The sequence below is a fragment of the Centroberyx gerrardi genome, chromosome 8 (assembly GCF_048128805.1).
Source record: "Centroberyx gerrardi isolate f3 chromosome 8, fCenGer3.hap1.cur.20231027, whole genome shotgun sequence".
In the NCBI taxonomy this organism is placed as follows: domain Eukaryota; kingdom Metazoa; phylum Chordata; class Actinopteri; order Beryciformes; family Berycidae; genus Centroberyx; species Centroberyx gerrardi.
Window position 1 is genome coordinate 30,021,139 of NC_136004.1, and position 21,131 is coordinate 30,042,269.

Below are 21,131 nucleotides of genomic sequence, written 5' to 3' on the forward strand. Positions count from 1 at the left end.
TTCTGTCATTGTTTATGTCTTTACTTTTATTGCATACTGACAGTAATCTGTCGTTCATGCTCGGGCTTGTCTGGAGATGAGGGTTTGAACCGGGGCCAGCCGTGTCTGGTGCCAGTTAGTGGGGCATTGTTGCTCTTTTTGCAGTGGTCTTCACATAATCACAACCATGGTGGGAAATTTCCATCAGACACCAGTCAGATGTAGGACAGGCTTGGCTGTGGCTGGCTGGTAAGGCTGCAGTGCTTCAGTCCAGCCTCTTCGTCTCTTCTTCAGTCTCAGCCTCTTCGTCTTGGCCTTGTCTTGGTCTCAGTGCTTTCCTTTAAAACTCTCCGGAAAATGCATTTTTATCAGAAGGCCTTTGTATAATCACTCTACTCTCTTGTATTTGTTTATCTATTTATTTTAATATCAACTTGTTTTACGCGACATTTTATCTGATGAACTTGGTGTGACTATGGTTTTGTGTTTTATCTTCACTTTGCTTTGATCGCCTTTTGTTTTGCTATAAATAAAGTATTATTATAATTGTGCTTTAATGTTGACCCAACTTTTACCTAAAAAATGTTTTCTCAACCTGGTCCACCTTTGTTTATTTTCTCCCCAGCACTACAAACAATGTAAGGTATTCCACCTGTGTCTAGTATGTGGTGGCCCTCAAACTTGCATGCATTGATTAGTTGGATGTTGACAGGTCTAGTACAGAGATCTGCATTTCTGTTGGTCCTTAAGAAACTCCTTCAGCGTTATATTTTTGTACCTTTGGAAAGACAGGTACTGTTTTCTGTTATTGCCTATTTTGCTCTCAGTCTTGACTTGGTCGCGACCCTGTTTGGACCTGGTCTTGGAATTGACTTGAACACGACTAAGGTGGTCTTGACTAAAGCAGACTACTTTTTCAGCCACTTTGGCAGTTGACCAGCCGTAGTTGGGTTTTTCTAGTTTAAAAATCAGACTGTTTTGTAAAAATGTGAAAGTGGAATTTGTGTGAATTTTGGGATCTTCTAGCCACTGTGGCTGGTTGACAAAATATGTAGTTTCTTGGTTTCGTTCCCCAGTGTATGTGTGTCTAGTTGAAACATGGGATAATATTCTAGGTTCTACTGTTATAAAGCTGTACTTTTTATGATTTTTATGTAAAAAATACATCTAACTTTCAGGTTTCAAAATCGCAAGGTTTGGTTGGTTGCAGTAGAGAAGAGTGGCCCAGTTGAATCACCATAGATTTGCCCTATTTGCCCAAATTAAATTCTGTTGTTGGGTATGGTCACTGTTGGGAAATCTTCTTCATGCACAGGAAGTCACAAATCAAAACTTAAGAGCAAAATACAAAACTTTCTCTTTAACAGCAGCAGAAAGCCTCCCTCCAGAAAAGGCTGGACTCAGCAGCAATGGTCGATTCTGCAGTGAAAACATTGTCTTCAGCAGTTCCATTCCCACCAGCCACTAAAAAGAAGAAATTTAGGTCATGCAGTAAGTCTCACAATTCAAACAGTTACCTCTTGCTGCCACTTGGTGCTGCCAATGTGTGAAATTGCCGAGTGCAGCTAAGGTCAAAGCATGTAGAACCAGAAAATTAGACAGAGAACATTAGCTTCCTGGCCTGAGCATGACACTTTGTGCTGTCAGAAAACGTGTGAAGACTCTTTGGCGACAGACCTAAACGTTAGCAAGCATATGATTAGAGGCTACAATGACACACAGCCTGAACTATCCAGCTGAGCAGAGACACCAGAATACAAAAATGAGAGGTTCAACTTCTCAGTTTGACTTTACTCTCCCTAATCAGAAATTTGGTTTGCAGTAGGGTATGCAATGTATACACACAATAGGCAAAATATGCAGGAACATAGCCACTTTAAAGTGAATAAGGGAATGGGTAGAAAACTGAACAAGGTTGTGGTTCCCTACTTCATTTTATTACTTCATGGAGGTAAATGAGGTAAATGAGCTAGTTTGCTTTTCAAGAATAATAGTCATAAAACCTACTCATGTATGATGCATATATTCAAAGTATCACCGCCACTGGCTGAGGTTACATTGGTTTGTGGTTGAGAGTCTTCATAACAAACCACACCGCCCACTGTGTGGCTTTGATCTCCTGTATGTTTTCATGGTCGACTGAGAACTGCTGCCACCTAGTGCCTCATACTTGATATTACAACAGGATGAATAGGAGTGTAAATATTTTGCAAATGGGAGTAAAAAAAAAAACACTAATACTATGACTACTACTGCTAATATTGATAATGCAATACGACTACTACTATTACTATTAATAATAATAATAATAATAGTAACAATAATAATGATAATTGTCATCATCATCATCATAATTATACTTTGACTAGTATTACTACTGCTACTACTACTGTGGGACTGTTCAATACTCATTTAATATTTCCTTACCAGTACTCTATATGTATGTATCACACAAAGTTATATGTGTGTTTATTATCTATTGTTCATTTACTCTTTATGTATGTCACATAGTCATATGAGTAGGCTACTTCTGTTGCATAATTTATAGCTCACTTTACAGTAACATAAACTTTTGTATTCTCATAGTTTGCCACAATTATTGAAATGAAACATCTTTGCGTGAGAAGACTCTGCTCTGGAGGGAATCAGGGAGGTTGTTGTCTCTGTGGGAGTTTCAGCCTCATCCTTCAGTTAGACCTCTATTAGAGAAGAAACACTCACAGCTTACAGTTGACATTAGTACTAAGTACTGAGAAAATCACAGATCAATGAGGAGACGATATGTACTGGTATAAAGATGGTGCAGAGAATGTCTGAGACTGTGATCCTCTTCAGTTGTGCACTCTCCTTGATGCATCAGTAAATATATTAACCCTAATACTACTGCTACTACTACTACTACTACTACTACTACTACTACTACTACTAGCATAGTACTACTCCTCCTACTACTACTACTACTACTACTACTACTACTACTACTACTACTAGCATACTACTACTACTACTACTACTACTACGAAGGAGTAGAAGAAGAAGAAGAAGAAGAAGAAGAATTGTATGGCCCTTTTCCTAGTAAATTTACAAGGTGCTTGAAAATAAAAGGAACACAATAACCATAGTAACAAATAGTCAGTAATAAAAGGGAATAAAGCTCCACAGAAGCATTAAGCTGGTTATGGGCCGTACTCAACTCAAATTAACAATCCTACTACAGCATAATGGGAGCAATGAGTTATCAGTAAAATGCAAGTTTATAAAGACAAGTTTTCAGTTGTGTCTTAAAAGAAAAACAATTTGCTGAGTGTATTTCCCGAGGCAAGTTACAGACCTGATGGTAAATACGCAATCTCCTTTTGTCTTTAAACTAGACTTTGGAAAAGTCAGAAGAGCTTTATGTACTGTAGATTTAGACTAGGTCTCGATGTACAGGGAGTTAGAAGCTCTGGAATAAAATATGTGGCATTGAGGCATTTGTTGTCTTGAAAGTAATTTAGAAAATGTTGACATCAATAACTCAACCAGAAGCCAATTGAGGGAGATAAAATGGGAGTTACATGGTTTCTTCTACTAGTTTAAAGTTACAAGCCTACACTGCATTCTGAACTACATGTATGTATATGTATATGTACATTACCTTTATCTTATTTTTAGTACCTATTTCTTTTTTATTACCTTGCTGTACTTGAATCATATCATACTTGACATTTCCTTGGCATTGTCCGCCAGTTGCTGCTGTGGCACCTGAATTTCCCCAAGGGGATCAATAAAGTGCTATCTTATCTTATCTTATCTTATCTTATCTTATCTTATCTTATCTTATATCAGATGAGAGAAAGAGCTTCATAGATAAATACTATAGTCAATTTGAAGTGAAATAATGACATAACTAATTTTCTCCAATTTGGAATAGGATATAAATAACCTAATTAATATTCTGAACATATACTCAGTTCATTCAGATGCTACAGGATTACAGCTATCTGGCCAGCCTTATGCTTGATAGCATTACAAAGTTATCGATTATTTTCATTTTATATTCTGCTGACAGCGGTGAACATATGTTGGAGTGCATGTAGGCAACATAATGTAAAATAGAGCAAATTAAACTTTAACCATCCCCATGGGTAAATTGGGTTTTGTAGATATTTAGATTTGATTCACCAACAATCTAAAAAGTGAAAGTGAGGAGGGGGAGAGCATTCCTCTACTATGTTTTCTCCCTCAGCCCTGCCTCTCTGTGTATACACTATAAAAAGTAAAGTAAGTAGCAAGGACTTTAGAGCCTTTAGGGGTTCTTCATGTTCACCACAGGGGAACCCCAGAAGGTTCCTTGAAGAACCTTCAGAAATTCTTAATGAACCCTGACAGCACTCCCACCAACCTCAAATGTATGGCGGTTCTTCAAAGAACCTTTTAGGGTTGTTTTGTCGGAAAAAAGGTGCTCATTGGCTCCCTTGGATCTTAGGAAAACCCTGATGAATCCCTAGTATGCCTATCTGTAGGTTCCTTGTTATTAGAAGTTTGTATTGTGAAGGGATATTTGGTAATTATTTTAAACATTAATGCAAGATTGCCAATGTGAAAATGTTTGCATGGCTTTTAACTTAACTACCTTTAATGATAATAATAATAATAATAATAATAATAATAATAATAATAATAATAATAATACGAATATTTATAGTACTAATACTGATTGCTACTATTATTTTATTTGAGTTTACTTTGTTTTATTTTATATTTTGTGTGCCTTCTTTCATGTATCCAACAGATGTCAGCTTTGCCTCAGATGTGCTCCCTGCTGGAGCTGAGGATGCTGCTGGAGCAGGACCTGGCTGGGACGAGGCTGGTTTATTTGGATGTTGAGGAAAAGATGGCCGGCAGACGGAGAAGGAGCAGTGACCACTTTTGGATTATGGCATCATTTCTCACATATGGATAAAGAAGAAGAGAGCCGCGTCGACACTATTAACACATTGGAGATTACCCTCTACCTTTTGACTGGAAAATCCCGCTGTCTACGCAAGTTATTGGTAAGCGGATGGCGGATACCCAAAAGACATAGTGGTCTCTGGAGTAGCTAGCATTGTACTGCTAGCCGCCTAGCGAGCAAGTTAGCTTCGCCAGGAATGTGCATCTCCAGGCTCGCGTTAACGTTAATTTTTCTGCCGACGACAACTAGCTAGGAACGTTAAAGCTAACGTTAGCATGTCAGCCGTAATATCCAGCTAGACACCTTGTAACCAGTCACAATTTTGAAAGACTAGCCAGGTACACTGTTAGCAAGCTATTTTTGAAGGCCATATAGTTACATCTAACGTCCCCGTTTAGCTTGACAGTTGTCTTTCAGATGCAGCCAGGCTAGTGAGATCAGCTGGTAGCGAGCTAAATGACGCTAGCATTGCAAGCTAACTTAGCTGACAGCGTTTCGGCTACACGTTTACGCTCTGCTGCTGTGTTGTTGTCGATTACTGCGCCCTTTCACAGTGCTGCTTGGAGCAGGATTTTAACTAACTACAAACACAATTATTAGGACACACATTAACATGAATAATTCGACTGGCCCGAATGTAGCGAGATATGCGGCGTTGGCTAGAATGATTAATTAACATTATATTATGGGTGGCTAACCAGGGGTGCTGTATCGTTACCGAGCAGAAGCTATGGTTTTGTAGCTCGCAGGTACTCTAAAGCAGCGAGGAGTTGCTTGATGAATAAATGTCATATTTAGAGTCTTTGCTTGTATTCTGCTACATTTGGTGCCTGGGCTCTGGTGCACACCAAATGCCCAACTTTGTCACCTGTACAGTGGCCACTGGTCAGTGCATTGTTCCTGATTACATGGCTGACTGACTGCCTGTCTGTCTAAATAACCAGCTACCTGACAGCGGCTCAGTCTGGCTTGCAGCCTGGGGCTAAATGTCGACCATCGCCTGACGAATGTTATCGCAAACTTATGCTTACTGTGACCGTTGGCAGTAAGAGGGGTGAGCTATGAGATAGACACCGTATCTAATGACATGATGGATGAAAAGGCCTTAGTACTTCTGTCAAGCGCAGCATGCATAGTCTGCAGGTTCTATACTTTGCCTTTAAGGACACTTCACCCAACAAATAAAGCTATATTCCATAAATTGCTATATGCAGCCTTTCAAAGCTTTGTATAGTTTGAGTTATTAGAATTTTTATTAAAAGTAAATGGTACTGTTGAAGTAAGTGATGTGATCTGAAGGACACCGAACACTTGTGTTAATGTCATTCAAAATATATAGATCCAAAGGAGGCGTTTTCCAAGTTAAGTTGTTTCATGTATTCACGGCATTGGAGGAATAGTGAAAATCATTTTGGGGAAATGAGGTAGCCTACATATCCAAAGTAAGGACAAAATGTTTGGTTAAGGTGAAATATTGTAAAGTGCTCGTTTATGCTTCTCTAATATGTGCAATCTAGCCATTTCTGTTTGCTTCTCCACGGTATAATAACTGCAATTTAGTCACTGCCTGGAGCCTGGCTGTAAACACTGGCAAGCAGGAGGGCTGGAAACTAACTTTTTATCCACTGGCAACATAGTACATCTCAAAATTCACATTAGCATCTTCATATAATTGGTTGCTCGCCAAAGTGGCTGTTCTAGTAGACAGACTTAGACAGACTTAACCAGCCACAGCCAAAATGTACCAGTTTTTGACTGCTGGCTGCTGGTAATTTCCCACACTCTTGGACAGAATCATGAGAGAGATGCATTTTGTGGTTCAGCATCAGCTTGTTTAAGTGGCTGTGAGTTAGCTACAGTGGCTTTGGCTGAGGTGTCTTAATCGTCTCCAATTAGGTACCCATTGCCTTAGTAATTCACAGTGACAGCATTAATTCACATCTTATTCAGTCACAGCTAATGTCAATGTCATTGACCACATTTTACATGCAGCTCAATTATTTATCTCAGTGGTGTCTTCCTTTTCAGCTCTCAACCACCAAAAATAAAGCAATGCCTACTGGCAACCCTTGGTAAAGGTGTAATTGCCAGGCTGGAATGGTGAACTTTGACACTAAATCATATTTTTTTATTTTCCCTTTTAAAATGAGTATACTTAATTAATGGAGAAGACTAGAAACTGCAAATAAACATTATTTCACAAAAAGGGTTATATCACAAAGCTTAAAAATATGATTATACATTTGTATATTAGAAATGTAGGCCATTTGATCTATTTTATCAGATTACATAAATCTTCCGGCCACCCGGATTTGATGTTGTTGAGAGTAGTTGCATTGGATGCAGGAAAAAACCCAAGGCACTTTGAAGTTTAAATTGACTGGGCCAGTTAAGTTACTCTCATTCAAATGAAATCTTAATGAAGTCATACCATTTGGTGTAAGGGTTAATTCGTCGTATTAACTGATTATTAGACATGTAAGCATAGCCACTTCAAAGCAAAGCCTAAGTAGACAATTAGGCAGAGAAATGCACAGCAGCCTCCAGCCAAATGCTGTTTATGCTGCGGATGTGGCTGTTAAGTCTTTGAAGGTACCTGATCATCATTTGAGCATCCTGATCTAACGTAAAAACCTGATTAGTCTAAGTGGCTGATGAATTTTGGGATTTAACTGCCTCTGTGGGATGCAGACAGAAAGTTAGTTTTCTTCCCTGTATAGAGTCCTGTGTGAATGGATAGCAGGGTTACTGTGAGCAACTTGGTGGCTCCGATATGGACTAAATAAATGTACTTGATAGTATCGCAAACAGGGCAGGAAACAAACTTTTTAGTCCACAGTCCACAGCTATCCACATTTTTCTTTAAAGATTTTTTTTTTTTTGCCATTTCAGCCTTTATTTTGATAGTTCACATAGCCACCAGGATGCCCCAGCATTAACCACTTTTGATACATATTTTATCTGATAGTTATTGTGGTTTATGTATCTCCATATATTTTACTTGCCAGTGAGGTTTCTAGAGTAGAACAGCACCTCCAAATGATGGTTGGTTACCTCCCAAGTGACTAGTAGAGGGGTAATTGTAGTTGTAATAGTTTCTGAGTGGGATGAGCCATAAGGGTAGACAATGAATTTTCATTGTTATTATATTTCTCTAGCTGTGCATGCAGTGCTCTAGCTGTGGAGGCATCCACAGTTAAATGAATGTAAAGGAAACACTGAACAGACAATCTTGCCAGCTACAGTCAGCATTTGGCTGGTGGCTGGTGTTCATTTCCCACTCTGATGATGAACATTGAGTTCCCATTTTGTTATGATTGACTAAGATGACTCAGAACCTGTCAGTGATTTGTATGGTGAAGTAAACTCATGACTGAGGCCTCAGAGCTCTCCTCTCTTCTGCTTTTCCTCCTCTGCACTTCCAATTCCTATTGGCCACTGTCACCAGTTTAGTCATTCATAGGTGGGTGTACACTGCAGGGCCAAAATAAGGCTTGTCATGACTTATTAAATGCATATGACATTCAACATTCCCCCAAATAGAATTTAAGTTATCTTATTCACTTTGCATTTTGTTGCCATGGGAGATTGTTAATCCAATGGGTATGGTTTGAGATAGATGAGTAGTCCTTTTGATCTGTGTTAAAAACATAGAGTGTGGTCCCTTTCCCTTAGTTTACGTCTCACTCGGTTTGTGGAAAAGTGTCCGTTCAGGACTAAGGGCCTGCTAATTAAATCTAGCGTCAGCAATAACTGGTTCGTATGAAAGTTCAACATAGTTTACCAATTGCTTGTAATAATAGTGAATTGTAATTAAACATTGCCAAGGCTCTGTGATACATTAGTGATTCTGGAGCCATGTAATATGTCCTTGCTGACAGTTATGTTCAATGAAGCCGCCAAGTCCTGGTAAATTATGGCTGTGACTGGTAATTTTGCCTTCTGTAACAGCCACTTTTGCAGGAAACCAACTTACTCTATTCTAAAAATGTAGTTGGCAGATGAAGAAGTGAAGGGGGCTGGTGAATTCTGGAGAATTTATCAGCTCCAGTAGTCTGTAAGCTAAAAACGTATTTTGCAGTCCTGATGAGCTTACATAGCCTCAGATCTTGACAAGGGGTGGCTGTTTGTCTTTGGCTATAACGTGTTGAAGGGCTGAGTGTTGTGTAGGGCTAGACATTAGGTTATAGGCTAGTTCTCACCACAGTCACACTGCGCCATGTCTAAAACATTAACATGCCAAGGCAGCTCAAATAGATAAACAGTAGGCCACGTATATCCATTTGATTCTCCTGAGGGAGCTCCATCTGAGAAGATATTCCTAGTGCTGAAACGATTCGGCGATTAATCAATTAGTCGATTGACAGAAAATGAATTGAGTCAAATTTTTTCTCTGTTTCATATCATTATGAAATTAATACTGACCAGCAGCTCGGCTGCTGGTCAGTCGGTAAGCCGAAATGATTAGTTGAAAAAAAAAAAGGCTAATTGGCCAAATAATCAATAGATTAATCGATAATGAAAATGTTAGTTGCAGCCCTATTGGGTATGATTTAGCCTACTACATAACTGGACAGCTGTTTATGTTGTAGGTGGTGTGTTGATAACAGTCGGGAGAGTGAATTCCCTGATCAAAACTGAAAAAATGAAATGATAGTTAAATTGAACTAATCCTCATTTTGCTGGGAACCCTCCGGAAAACCCCTCAGGGCCTTCTGGACTGAACCACTGCTGTAGCATCTCCCTGATGCTCTCTAATACTTAATGTTACAATGACTGACAGCTGATTATCTCAAATTAAACATGCCGGAGCCCAGAGAAATCTCATTTTGAGTGTCTGAATGAAAAAAGGGAAACGGAGTGCCAGTCAAAAAGCCTTTATGTTAGGATTTATTTAACCAGAGATAGTGTGGCTCAGGCTGAATTGTTGTCAATAGGTGCTGCGCCCAGTGCTGCTTGTCAGCATAATTCAGTTGAATTAAAAATAGCATAGTTTTTAAATTGATACAGAGGTACTCATTACATAGGCTAAGACATAGGCAACATGCAGCAAAGAAAAGCCTACACAGACAAAAGATTTCAATCCAAGATTATTTTTTATTGATTTATTTACCTGTTTGTGGTGGGAAGTTAGCACCAATATGTTTTCTGTTCACAGCTGTGCATTTGTTATTGATTTAGTATAGCTACATTGAGATCTTGTGGATAATGCAACTCAAGGCCAATGCTAATTTCCTCCTCAGTGCACCTAGCTAAGCTTTCTCAGGCCATGTAAAATGCAATGCATCACAAAGAAAGAGGAAGCCTGTGCTGTTTTTGTGGCATTTCTCACAAAAGCCAGCATCAGACACCAGACTTCAGTTGTAGTTCAGCAAGCGTTGTCTTTCGTGAGAAAAACCAGCACACAGTCATAGAATAGAAGAGGATAAATCTTAATTAGAACCCAGGGGAATTCGTCTTGCACGTCAAAAGAGCCAACAGAGCACAAAAACCACTCTGCATACACACACATTGTATGCACATATACTGTGTGTGCATCATGCATACAAACGTACCCATACATACATTTGTACCTATATAAATGCATACATGCTGTGCTCATTCATTGCATAAATTAGATTTTGGATTACACTGAGTTAATCCATTCATTCCAGTTAATCCATTCATTTCATTCGTTACGTAGCATAAATTTTACAGTAGTTAATGAATTATACAGCAGTTCATCCAGAAACTTCAACCTTTTTGAAGGGCATATCGTTCTCCTCAACAGAATTCAGCAGTTGAATGCTAACCGGTGTGAATGAGGTGACGCATCTTCTTCTTCTTCTTCTGTATTTGTGGAAGCTGGTAATGTCATCCAGAGGGCAGGAGGGTAAATCATGTCCGAAGGGGGTGTGATGGGTCATTTGTGATTTTCTTAGCCACTGACAGTGCGTGATAATGGCAGCGCTGGTTTATGTTGGGGCAGATTGAGAGAGAGAGAGAGAGAGAGATCTTCCCAGCTACGTTTATTGCCTTGGTTAAATTTGATTTTGATTTTCACAGACAGCGCTCCACTCCAGCATTGGATGTTAATAAATTCTGCGTCGCTTTGAAAGAAATTCATGTAAAATAAGGGCTGCACGATTATGGCTAAATCCCGATATTGTGATCACAATTCTTAATTAGTCTTCAGCAGCAAAATTATTTCACTGCACTTCACCATCTTGAAATGAGATATTTCAGTGTTGCTAATATTCTGTCATTACTAATTGTGGAAACTAACATCTTGATGTATGATTATACATTGGTAATTGTGGAGCCCTATTTAAAGTAGCTGTCAAATTGGCAGAATCAGTGCAGATTTTGGGCAGAGAGGAGGTCGACTCACCTCCCTACCGTAGAAGATTTAAGATGCTGAAAAGCCCTCAGGTCCCGTAACACAACAGGTCTCTCTGGCTGTGATTAGGCTTCCAGCGCTGTGGATTCCTTCAGTTTCCAGTGGATGTGCAACTCTGCCGCTGGCAGTGTGTTGAGTAGGAGATGGCATAGCAGGTCTTCATTCTGTGAGAGGGATGATTTGCCTTCCCTGCCTGCCTCATTTCCATACAGCCTAGTGTACAGCCTAGTGAGCGTGTCGGATGGAAACCACACTGTAGTATCTTTTTGGTGAGCCAGAAAACTCTTTGGTTGTCAGGATGTTCCAGTACAGCCTCCAGGAAAAAAAAAAAACAGTTTTTAATCTCACATGTAGGCCTCGGCAAGCACCTAAAGTCGGAATATTGCACAGCATTTTGCAAAGTTAATGAGAACTCACTGAGCCTAGGCCTACATAATGACTGCTAAATCTCCATAAGCTGAATTTTTTATGGTGTTTGCTGCCGCGGGTAGCCGTGGTTATGCATGTCCCCCGTTTTCTCGGCCAAATGGTATGCTCCTCTCGGTGTGACGGAGGCCACAGCCCTCCCCTCCCCTCCCCTCCCCTCCCTCCAAACCCCCATACACCCCACCCGCGTGGCAGAGCCGGTGACAGGGGGGGATCAGCTGTGCCAGTCCCGGCAGGCCACACACAGTACGCTGGCTGGCGAACAAAGCCCCTGGCACTGCCAATGAAGACGAGCCGTGCCTCCGTGCTCAGCCTCTCCTCTACTCGTGTTGTCGTGAGGGGAAAGCGTAACACCGTTGTCGTCGTCTTTCTTTATCAGAAAGGCGACAGTCCGGGGGGGAAGAGGAGTCATCTTTGGCATATTGTGGAATATTTCTCTCTCTCTTTTTTCCTGCTGACGAGTTGAGATGCTGGCTGAGCGCAGAGAGAACAGCAGGTAGGGGAAAATCGAGAGCTGGGTGATGAGCTCGTCTCCGCGGCGACCTGGGGTTTGTTTACTGTTTAGTGAGACCAGCCGTGGTGGATTTTGGCCATTTATTGGTATTATTGATGTGAGCGCATCTCGATGTCAGAGCCATTTACATTTATACTTTACGTTTTGGCGTTTATTAGATGTTTGTACCCAGAGTGACTCAGAATAAGTGCGGCAGCAGAATAAGATTCAATCACGAACGTTACCAGTAACCAATCGTGAGGAGTGGAAATGTCCGGAGCCATTTGTGTATGTCGCAAAACATTCCTGTGTCTCTAGAATGATCATGTGTGATAGAGAAGTGCTAGGGAAAAAAGAAGCAAGGGTTTACAAGGAAACTTTGTATAACAGGCGTAAAGAACAGAACCATGTCAGCTCTTTATTTGGTAGACTTTCTGATTTCCTTGTTTATGTAATTTTTTGATATTTGACCCTTTGCTGATGTGTCACTATCAGTGGTTTTAAATGTCAAAATTTCGGAGCATGTCATGTTATTCATTATTCATGTTAGTCATTAAATTAAGTATCCAAGTCATGCTTAATTTAGCAGTAGCTTGGGCTGCACAATTAATCGTAGATAATCATTTTTCACAATTTTATGTTTCCATGATTAATACCGGTAATCATGTAATTTGTGTGTGTGTGTCAATATCGAAGTGTTTGTTATATTTTCAATTCTCCTGATAGTCCCGGTGTGGTTCAAGTGCTTCCATTATGCATGACCAATCATAACTTTTATATGTGCTGACAAAATCTGCAGTTGATGTCTGTTTTGTAGAAATCATTTGTGAATTGCTCTACTGTAATTTTGGAGTAAGTGCCCTGTTTCATCTTTTAGATGCTGTCGTCGTTTTGTTTCTTGGTGGACGCTTTAACGTTTTCCTCTCCGCTCTTACTGTACGAATCATCCGCACGCATGCTGCCATACACGTCAGTACACCCTCAAGCATCATTATATCCTAGGCCTAGAGTATTCCAGATAAATTTCTTTAAACAGTGATGGAAAATTATCTATGTTTGTAGCAATTTCCCCAAAATCGTACATTTCGCGGACTCCTGAAAATTCTGCAATTCTGTCCGTGTTTATCTCATTATGGAAATTAAAGAGCTCTATATAATCGGGTACCGCTAGCAGTAGCATATAGTTAGGGCTGGGCCATAATTCAGTATTAGACCATTAATTATCATCTTAACAGAATCATATCGTGACGAAATATTGATATTGAGTTATCATGGAGCACAATTCTATTGTTTATATTAATGATAAAAAGCAAATGCTAATTAAAATCTCACAAGATGAGTTCTGAGACAATTTAGGAAATATAATTCGAAGAACTGAGTTTTATTATACTTTATATTACCATGCAGTTCAATGTGATGAACATCAGTTTGATTATTGAACACGTGTCTTTCTTATGATTGGCGAGATATTGCAAATATTGTCAATATTGCCCAGCCTTACTTATAGTATATTGGGTGTACGCAAGTAATTTTGCTCATTAGGCCCAGCATAGTAGTGGTAGATGGACTGTAGGAAATTGTATCCCTAAATATTGTGAATCTATGTGCGACCTCAGTGAAGCCTGTAGCAAACAGGCTCTGGAGGAGTTAAGGTTCAAGTTCCTTTTATTGCCACTATGCGAGGCCAGTGGAAGTAAGTTCAGAACAGAAGAAAAATTGTTCTCATATACAACTCGTGACAAAGTTGAGTGCAGCATAACAAACTTTAATATAAATACAGGGTGTAGACCGGTGCTTCTGAACCTTTTTGGCTTGTGACTCCTTTAAAAACATGCAATGCCTGCTCATGATTCCCCATCACAGACTGCATATGCAGAGTGGTGAACAGTTCAACCAAAGAATGATTTTCCCTTTTCAGGTTGTTTCATTTGACTAATAATCAAAGGAGGCCTAGAGGCTGAAAACTATTCAGTACCTCACAAGAAAAAATAGACATGACAATAAATTTGTATAGCATAAATATGTTTTTTCCTATCCCATAAATCATCTCGCGACTCAATATTATCTCCATAGGTAGAATTTACCAGCATGTGGCTGTTGTTAATTTCCCACGCTGGTGACACCCCAGGCCTTGTTTACTGAAGGCCTAAATAGATATCCAGTGAGGAAGCTGTCATCTCTAGCCCTGTCTGGACTTGTTTGGCATCAGATCATTTCCTGCCCTTCTGGCTCTTCGTACCTTCTTGTTGCGGGCTGTGCATCAGTCGGAAAGCAATAACATGCTAGTTTGAAGCTGCTCCAATGTAGCTCACTCTAAATAGATTATGCCTCCTGTAGAGTGGAGCTTTGGAAAAAGATACCCATTGGTACCGATCTTTGGTATCTGTATTGATTTTAAAGTATCTGTAGGTGTTTAATGTTATTGAAATGGTTCAGATTCTTGGATTCTTTTGACAACTCAAAAATTTCTTCTAGTTTTTGGTATTAATTAATTTGGGGAAAACAATTAAGTGTGATCCGATTGTATTTAGAAAAACAGGTGTGACTGCTGCACAGAAAATGTGTTTCTTCATAAAATGTGCTTTTTCAGTTAACAAAGAAAGGTATCAGAGAGAATGTTACCTGTCAAAACGGTTAGTAGAGCTGACAAAACTACCATTCACACTTCACAGCCAAAAATCCCCAGCATTTGGCTGTTGATGGGTGTGAATTTCACACCCCGTCTACATAGCCTTTTACTTTCTTCAAATTTGTGTTTTGTTTTATAAGTTTGGTTTTATCTAACTCCTGCCAACCCAGATTTTTTTTTCTTTGTGGAGCTCCCCAGCCTCCACCTACCCCTGAAACTGTCAGAGAGGAGACATTTCTGTGATTACATCACATTCTCCAGAGGAACAACCACACAAGCCTTTGAAGAGTTGGGCTTTTCCAGGGCACTGGCTGCCTTCATCTCCCAGGAGTTACAGCTAACTCCTTCTTTGTCAGACGCTCATTGAAGCTGGCGTCCTCTTAAAGAGAATGCTTTGAAAAAGGCTGGAGGGCCAAGAAAGCAGGCTGAGGATCCCGCTGCCAAGGAGTCAACATGCCATTGACGCCTTTGCTTCATTGTCTTTGCTTCAGCCAGTACCTGGTTTGACAGAAATGGCTGATGCTCTTTTTTTCTGTAAATTAGACATTTTGCCATAGCTGTAGAGAGTCATCATAAATAACTCATAGTCAAGATAAGCATCTAGCTTTTTTGCCCACCTGCTATAGTGACGAGTGGATACAAAATTCACCAGCCACTTCCACTATCCTACCTGCCAAATAGATTTTTGAAATAGTAATAAACATCTAAAAAATGTATCTCCCAAAATGGCTGGCAGACTAACAAGACAGACAAACCACAGACAACATTTACCAGAATTTGGTGGTAATTTAAATGTTAACTAAATCTATACTATGTGAGACTTAAATGTTTAGGCCTTGCTAATATTTCCACTTCTGGGACTATGGCCAGCCAGTTAGGTCAACCAATTTTTGGTGCAACAAATCTAGACATAACAGTTTAATGCATGTTATTCCTGGTTATTGCTTGTCCAAAAAGGTTATTGTGACTGTCTTGTTGCAGGGCTCTAAATGAACTTTTTGGTAACACTGGTGCTCCCGACCTCCAAAACTTAGGAGCACCAGCAAAAATTTAGGCTATACATTAAACTACATAGATATACTACAGCTTATTATTATCCAGATATGGATAATAGGAACATATGTCAACACTAATTATTTACATATGGCAATCAATAACATATAGGCCTAATATGAGTAATGTTTACCACTGTTGATGTGGCTTCAATGCTTTCTGCCCTTCATGTCACATCTCAGCAACTCAGTTATAAAAAAATCCCGACTGGAGTCACACAAAGTCATTGAAGTTTCCTCTTCGTTTTCACAACGGATCGGCTGGATAGAAGTCGACCGGTATCATCTGGATGATAGCTGGTGCTTGTGGACAACACTGGTTCTTGTGAAAGAAAGCGTCAGGAAGGGGACTTCATTTTAGCCAATCAAAAAAAGACAGCTTTCAGGTAAAGAAAATCAGGTTGGTGTTTCATTGGCTGGAACAAAATAGATAAAAGGAGAGGAGCTGCCATACTTGCTCCTAAGACGTTGCACGAAGACAATTACTTGTAGGCGCACCAGTGCACGCAAATTTAATTTCTCAGGTTGCATAATTTCAATTTTGGGTGCATTTGTGAGCAAAGTGGTTGCACTATAGAGCCCTGTGCTGAGAGTGGAGGTACAAACAGTATGCTAAATGACGTGTCCTAGGCCTAGATTCTGTGGTTTGGTGACACCCGCTGCTTACCAAGTAGGTGGAGTGAGTTGTAATCCAGCATTTGTCTGTGGATCACTGCCTCCCCTTTTGTTGATTTTCCAGCTCTGCCTTGTGCTGAGTCGTATGACATGTGTTTGCCCCAGTTTGTGTTCCCGGCCCCGCTGTGCACCGACTCTACCGTTCTCTCAATACTCTTGCCTGCTTCAGTATCTGTCTGGTACATAGGGCCCGGTATTCAGAATCTGTTGGAGATAAATGCCAGCTTTGATCTGAGCCTGGAGCTACATTATGCTCACCTGATGCTACAAAAGATAGGTGGGCTATTTCAGCCTGAACAGTACTTCAAAACCTTTTTGATGGACAACCCCCGAAAATAGTGATTTCTACTTGTGACCTTCTGTTGCAGACATAAACATGCAAAATGGTGAACGCAAAATGATGATTTCTATTTTCCCTTTTCCACTTAATCATTGGAATAAGCCTAGAGGCAGCACAGATTTATTATTTAACAAGAAAAGGGCATTTATGACGAAGACATAGCATCTAATAGAAATGTATATTGAAAATGCATTTTTTTTTTAAGATTCCATGAATCATCTTGCTAGAATAGGGATCTGCTTTTAAAAATTCACCAGGTTTGAGTGAGTGAGATCCACTGAGACTCTCCAAACAAATGTAAGGCTCTGAAGAAGCTTCCGCTGGTTTCCGTTGTTTCTGTGTATTCTCTGCCTGGGAGGCTCACAGCTTCAACAATGACTCAGGAACCTGGCCTAGTGAGCTGGATATTTTTAAATCGGCCTCCAGCCAACTGCTTCTGCTTTTGGCCTCACAGTTTCTGACATCCAACATGATTTTCTCCTTGACTGGCAAGTTTTCAAGAGGCTTGTCTGTGGCCCAGCCTGGGTTTCCATTTCGGCCAACAGATGTAGACTGGCTTTTCTGCTGAGCCTATGGCTACATCTTGATCGCTTTATAACCCCGCTGCCGGTGTGCTTGCTCGGCTAAATGTGGTTCAGATGTATGTGCCTCTTTCCTCAAAGCCTCGCCTACTCCTACATGTGCCTCTTTGTTTTACTGCGGCCAGCGGTCTGCCCGTTCGTCCGGTGCAGAATTCAGTTTGTTTTGTTTATGAGATGGACCGGGTCATGTGAGTCTAACCTTGTTTGGATTATGAACTGGTATGAATCTGTTAGGAAGCAAAGGTCAAACCACGCTGATGTATGTTTCAAGGCAGAAAGAGGAAGGATGTTAGCAGTGGACAGACCTGATTAGGCTGCAGCAGCGCTGAGAATAGCTCCTCTCATCAGTGTTAGTACATGTCAGGCTAATGGACCTCTACGTCCATAAACTTGATCTTGATAAGGCACACTAAGGATTAATAATTGGCCCCATATTAATTTCATATTTCTATGTGACTCAGTTTAGTCTCTAGCTTCAGTGTCTGCCTTGTGTTTGGTATCGTCAACCAGCCTCTTCCTATCCTCACTCATACTAACTGTGTTATGGTTGTTGAATCTCTGCCATGAGCTGGATGGGAAATTACCACCAGCCTGATGTTGACTTTGTCTGTGGCTAGTAAGTTTGTCCACTCTACCAGCCACTTTGGTAAAAACAACCATCATTTGGAGTTTCTAGCCTAATCTATAAACCGAGTTGGCTGGTGAAGTAGTGAACCTGTATGGTGAATTTGGGGATTTTCCTCCCACTGTAACCTGTAGACAAACAGTTTTTTTTTCCTGTCCTGGCTATGACAAACCGCTGAGTCTCGGTCTTTGACGTGCAGTCAAAATTCAGGACTCATTTTCCTCTGAAAGCAACACAGTGGTTCTGTGGAAAACTGTTTCCGGTGAGAACGTTCTAGGGCAGCTTTAAAAAGTTCACTCTGATAAGCAGTTTTATGGTCTGATCATGATCATCTGAAATGGTTTGTACATTAACAGTAACAAAACAAAACCTGTGTTAAGTCTGAACAGACTCTGTATACACAGCCACACATACAGTACAGTCGTAACCAATGTAAACATCCCCCTTCATGCATTTGTCCTGCATCTGACCCACAATAAAACTGCAGGCAGCTCATTCTATAATGCTTTACAGTAGAACCAAATTAGTTTATTTTAACACTTTGTACTCTCTGTAGTTAACCAGATCACGCCTTGTAACTTCCTATGGCTGAAAAAGCGGCAAAACCTTTTGCATTCACTTCCTCTTGTGGATGAAGCGAAAGTGCAGCCCTAGTGTGTTAATGGTCAACATAGGGGGGACTCTTTTTAGCCATTAGGAACTAGATGTTTTTTTAAAATTTTTATGTATGTCCTATTCTGTTTGGCTGAAATGACGCAATTTCCCCCCGCAGGAATCAGTACAGTTCACCTCAATCTTAGTTTAGAAAGCATGCAGTAAAAGCGGGACTTCTACAATTGCTACATCTGTGAAAATAAAGTCCTCTGTCACATGCTCATCAAACACTTTTATCAGTTTCTGCAGCAGGCAGTGGTATGATTGTGTTGTATTGGGAGGATACATACTGTAGGGCTTGGTCTAATGCCTTATCTCAGACAGGCAGAGCTGGTATTAAGTAAGGACTGCATTGTGGAACATATCACTGCCAACACAGGCTGCATTGTAAATTTCTAACCTAACCATTCTTGTCTTGTATGGTCTTCATCCTGCCTCTAAATTGTATCTGAGATTAGCACCAACATCCTTCTTGCAAAAAGTCTGTGGTCATTACTTATGGAATTTTCTTCAGATTGAGGAAAGAAACCCAGAAGACAGATATGACAGATCAAATTATGTAACCCAGTGCATGATTACGGCAGCATTTCTCATGTCCTTTATTTCTGTGAAGTCCTGAAGTTAGGTCTGTCGCTGAAGAGAATGTGAGTTACATAATGCTAAAGACCTTTTCCCGTCGAGTGATATTTAAGACAACAGCCTTCATGATCGCCGATTCTTAGTCGTAATGAAAGGATGGCTTTGAGTTTGAGCCAATTAAAAAAGAAGTATCCATCCCCTTGACTTTTTTGTTGTGCTATGAAGTTATTTCATGACACATTTATTGTGGATTTTATGTCTGAGTTCTATACAAAGCACTCTGTTAATTATGATTAAAGTGAAAACAAATATGTTGATGTTAAAGCATAAAATAAAAATAATAATAAAATAAAATAATAATGATAATAACACTGCCAAAAAATGTGCTCAACATTTCTTATCTGTTACTCACGTCATTTTTAGATTGTATTTAGTGGTTTTGAACAATGTTTTCCTTTTTAAACTTTTTTATTTTTTATTTGTCTTGCTAACAAAGCTGGGACCAGGTCCCTCAATGGGATTTTAGAGTGTAGGCTGGACTCTCAACCAGAATACCTAAGTACAGTATGGTTAATTTATGGATGACATAAGAGTCCATTGAAGTTTCAGAGAGGTCTGGGATCACAGTTTGGGAAAATACAGAATTTTAAATATTTATTGAGTTTTTCCTGTCCAGTTTCTCCATTGATATGCATAGGAAAATGGACTGGAATAGCCTACTGAAGCTGCACCTTCTGTATTTTCAATTATAGTGATTGGAAAGGGATGATGACAATTAACACATTTCAACAATGTCTTCATTAAACATCTTGGATCATAAGAATAGAGGACCTGTAAGTCCAGGTTGTACAGTTTATATTTACAGTGGTAGCCATTGTCTTCATTCATTTATCCTACATCTCTCCTCCAGTATTACTGTACACAGTGTCAGCCATTGTAGGAGCCCTCCTTCATGCTGTGTAGATAATAATAGATAGTGTGGCACTCACACTGCTGGGGTAGGGGTTCTATTCCTTGTGATGTTTAATGGGTAGAGCAAGGCACCAACACTGCCGGGGTTCGGGGTTTCATTCCTCTGGGACTGTGCATGCTAAAAACGTATGCACTCCTGGTCCTGTTAGGCACTTTAGATAAAAGTGTCCACCAAATGGCAGATTAAAGGGGCTGCTGTTTGAGTATGAGTTCACAGAGAGGGCAGCCCTGCTGTGTGGGCAGACGACTTACTAAAACCTTTGGTCTGAGTAATTTGGTGTATACCGCGGATGCTACACTTCTGTAAATCAGCGTTACACTTGAAAGCTTCTTTGTGGCTGTCTTTCTCTTCCATTTATGTTGCTCTTCATGTCCTTGCTGTCTTTTATGGCTGTCCTTAAAGGGATGAGAGAGATGGGGAGACGGTTGATGTGGGTTGTTGAGAAGTCAAGACAGACCTTGAATAAGTTGCTGCACACGTCTATCCTCGATGCTGATAATGTTTTTATTCATTATGGTAAAACACAACATTTCAAATAGAGCGCAGTTGGGTCATATTTATAGGAAAGAGGAGACATGTGGTGCCAGCGGCAAAGAAGTGCAATCTCAGTCACATTTACATCATTCAAAATCATCTATTCTTGGCATGTAGTCAAGACAACAAACTATTAAAAGCATACAGAATACCCAAGATCTCCAAAGCACCAGTGGTAGTGATATCACAACAATAGCATCAAATTCATATACACAGCCAACAGGGGGAGAAGCCTGCCAAGAGTCAAATAGCTCACTCAGAGGGGCTTGAACCTGG

General features: G+C 40.1%; 1 protein-coding gene across 1 annotated transcript in view; it reads left to right on the forward strand.

Moving 5' to 3' along the window:
* Nucleotides 1-4,883: 4,883 nt before the first annotated feature.
* Nucleotides 4,884-21,131, forward strand: part of wdfy3 (WD repeat and FYVE domain containing 3) — a 139,357-nt gene continuing 123,109 nt past the window's right edge. Inside the window, exon 1 of the mRNA XM_078285324.1 lies at nt 4,884-5,015. The gene's annotated coding sequence lies outside the window, so the exon portion shown is untranslated. The remainder of the gene's footprint in view (nt 5,016-21,131) is intronic.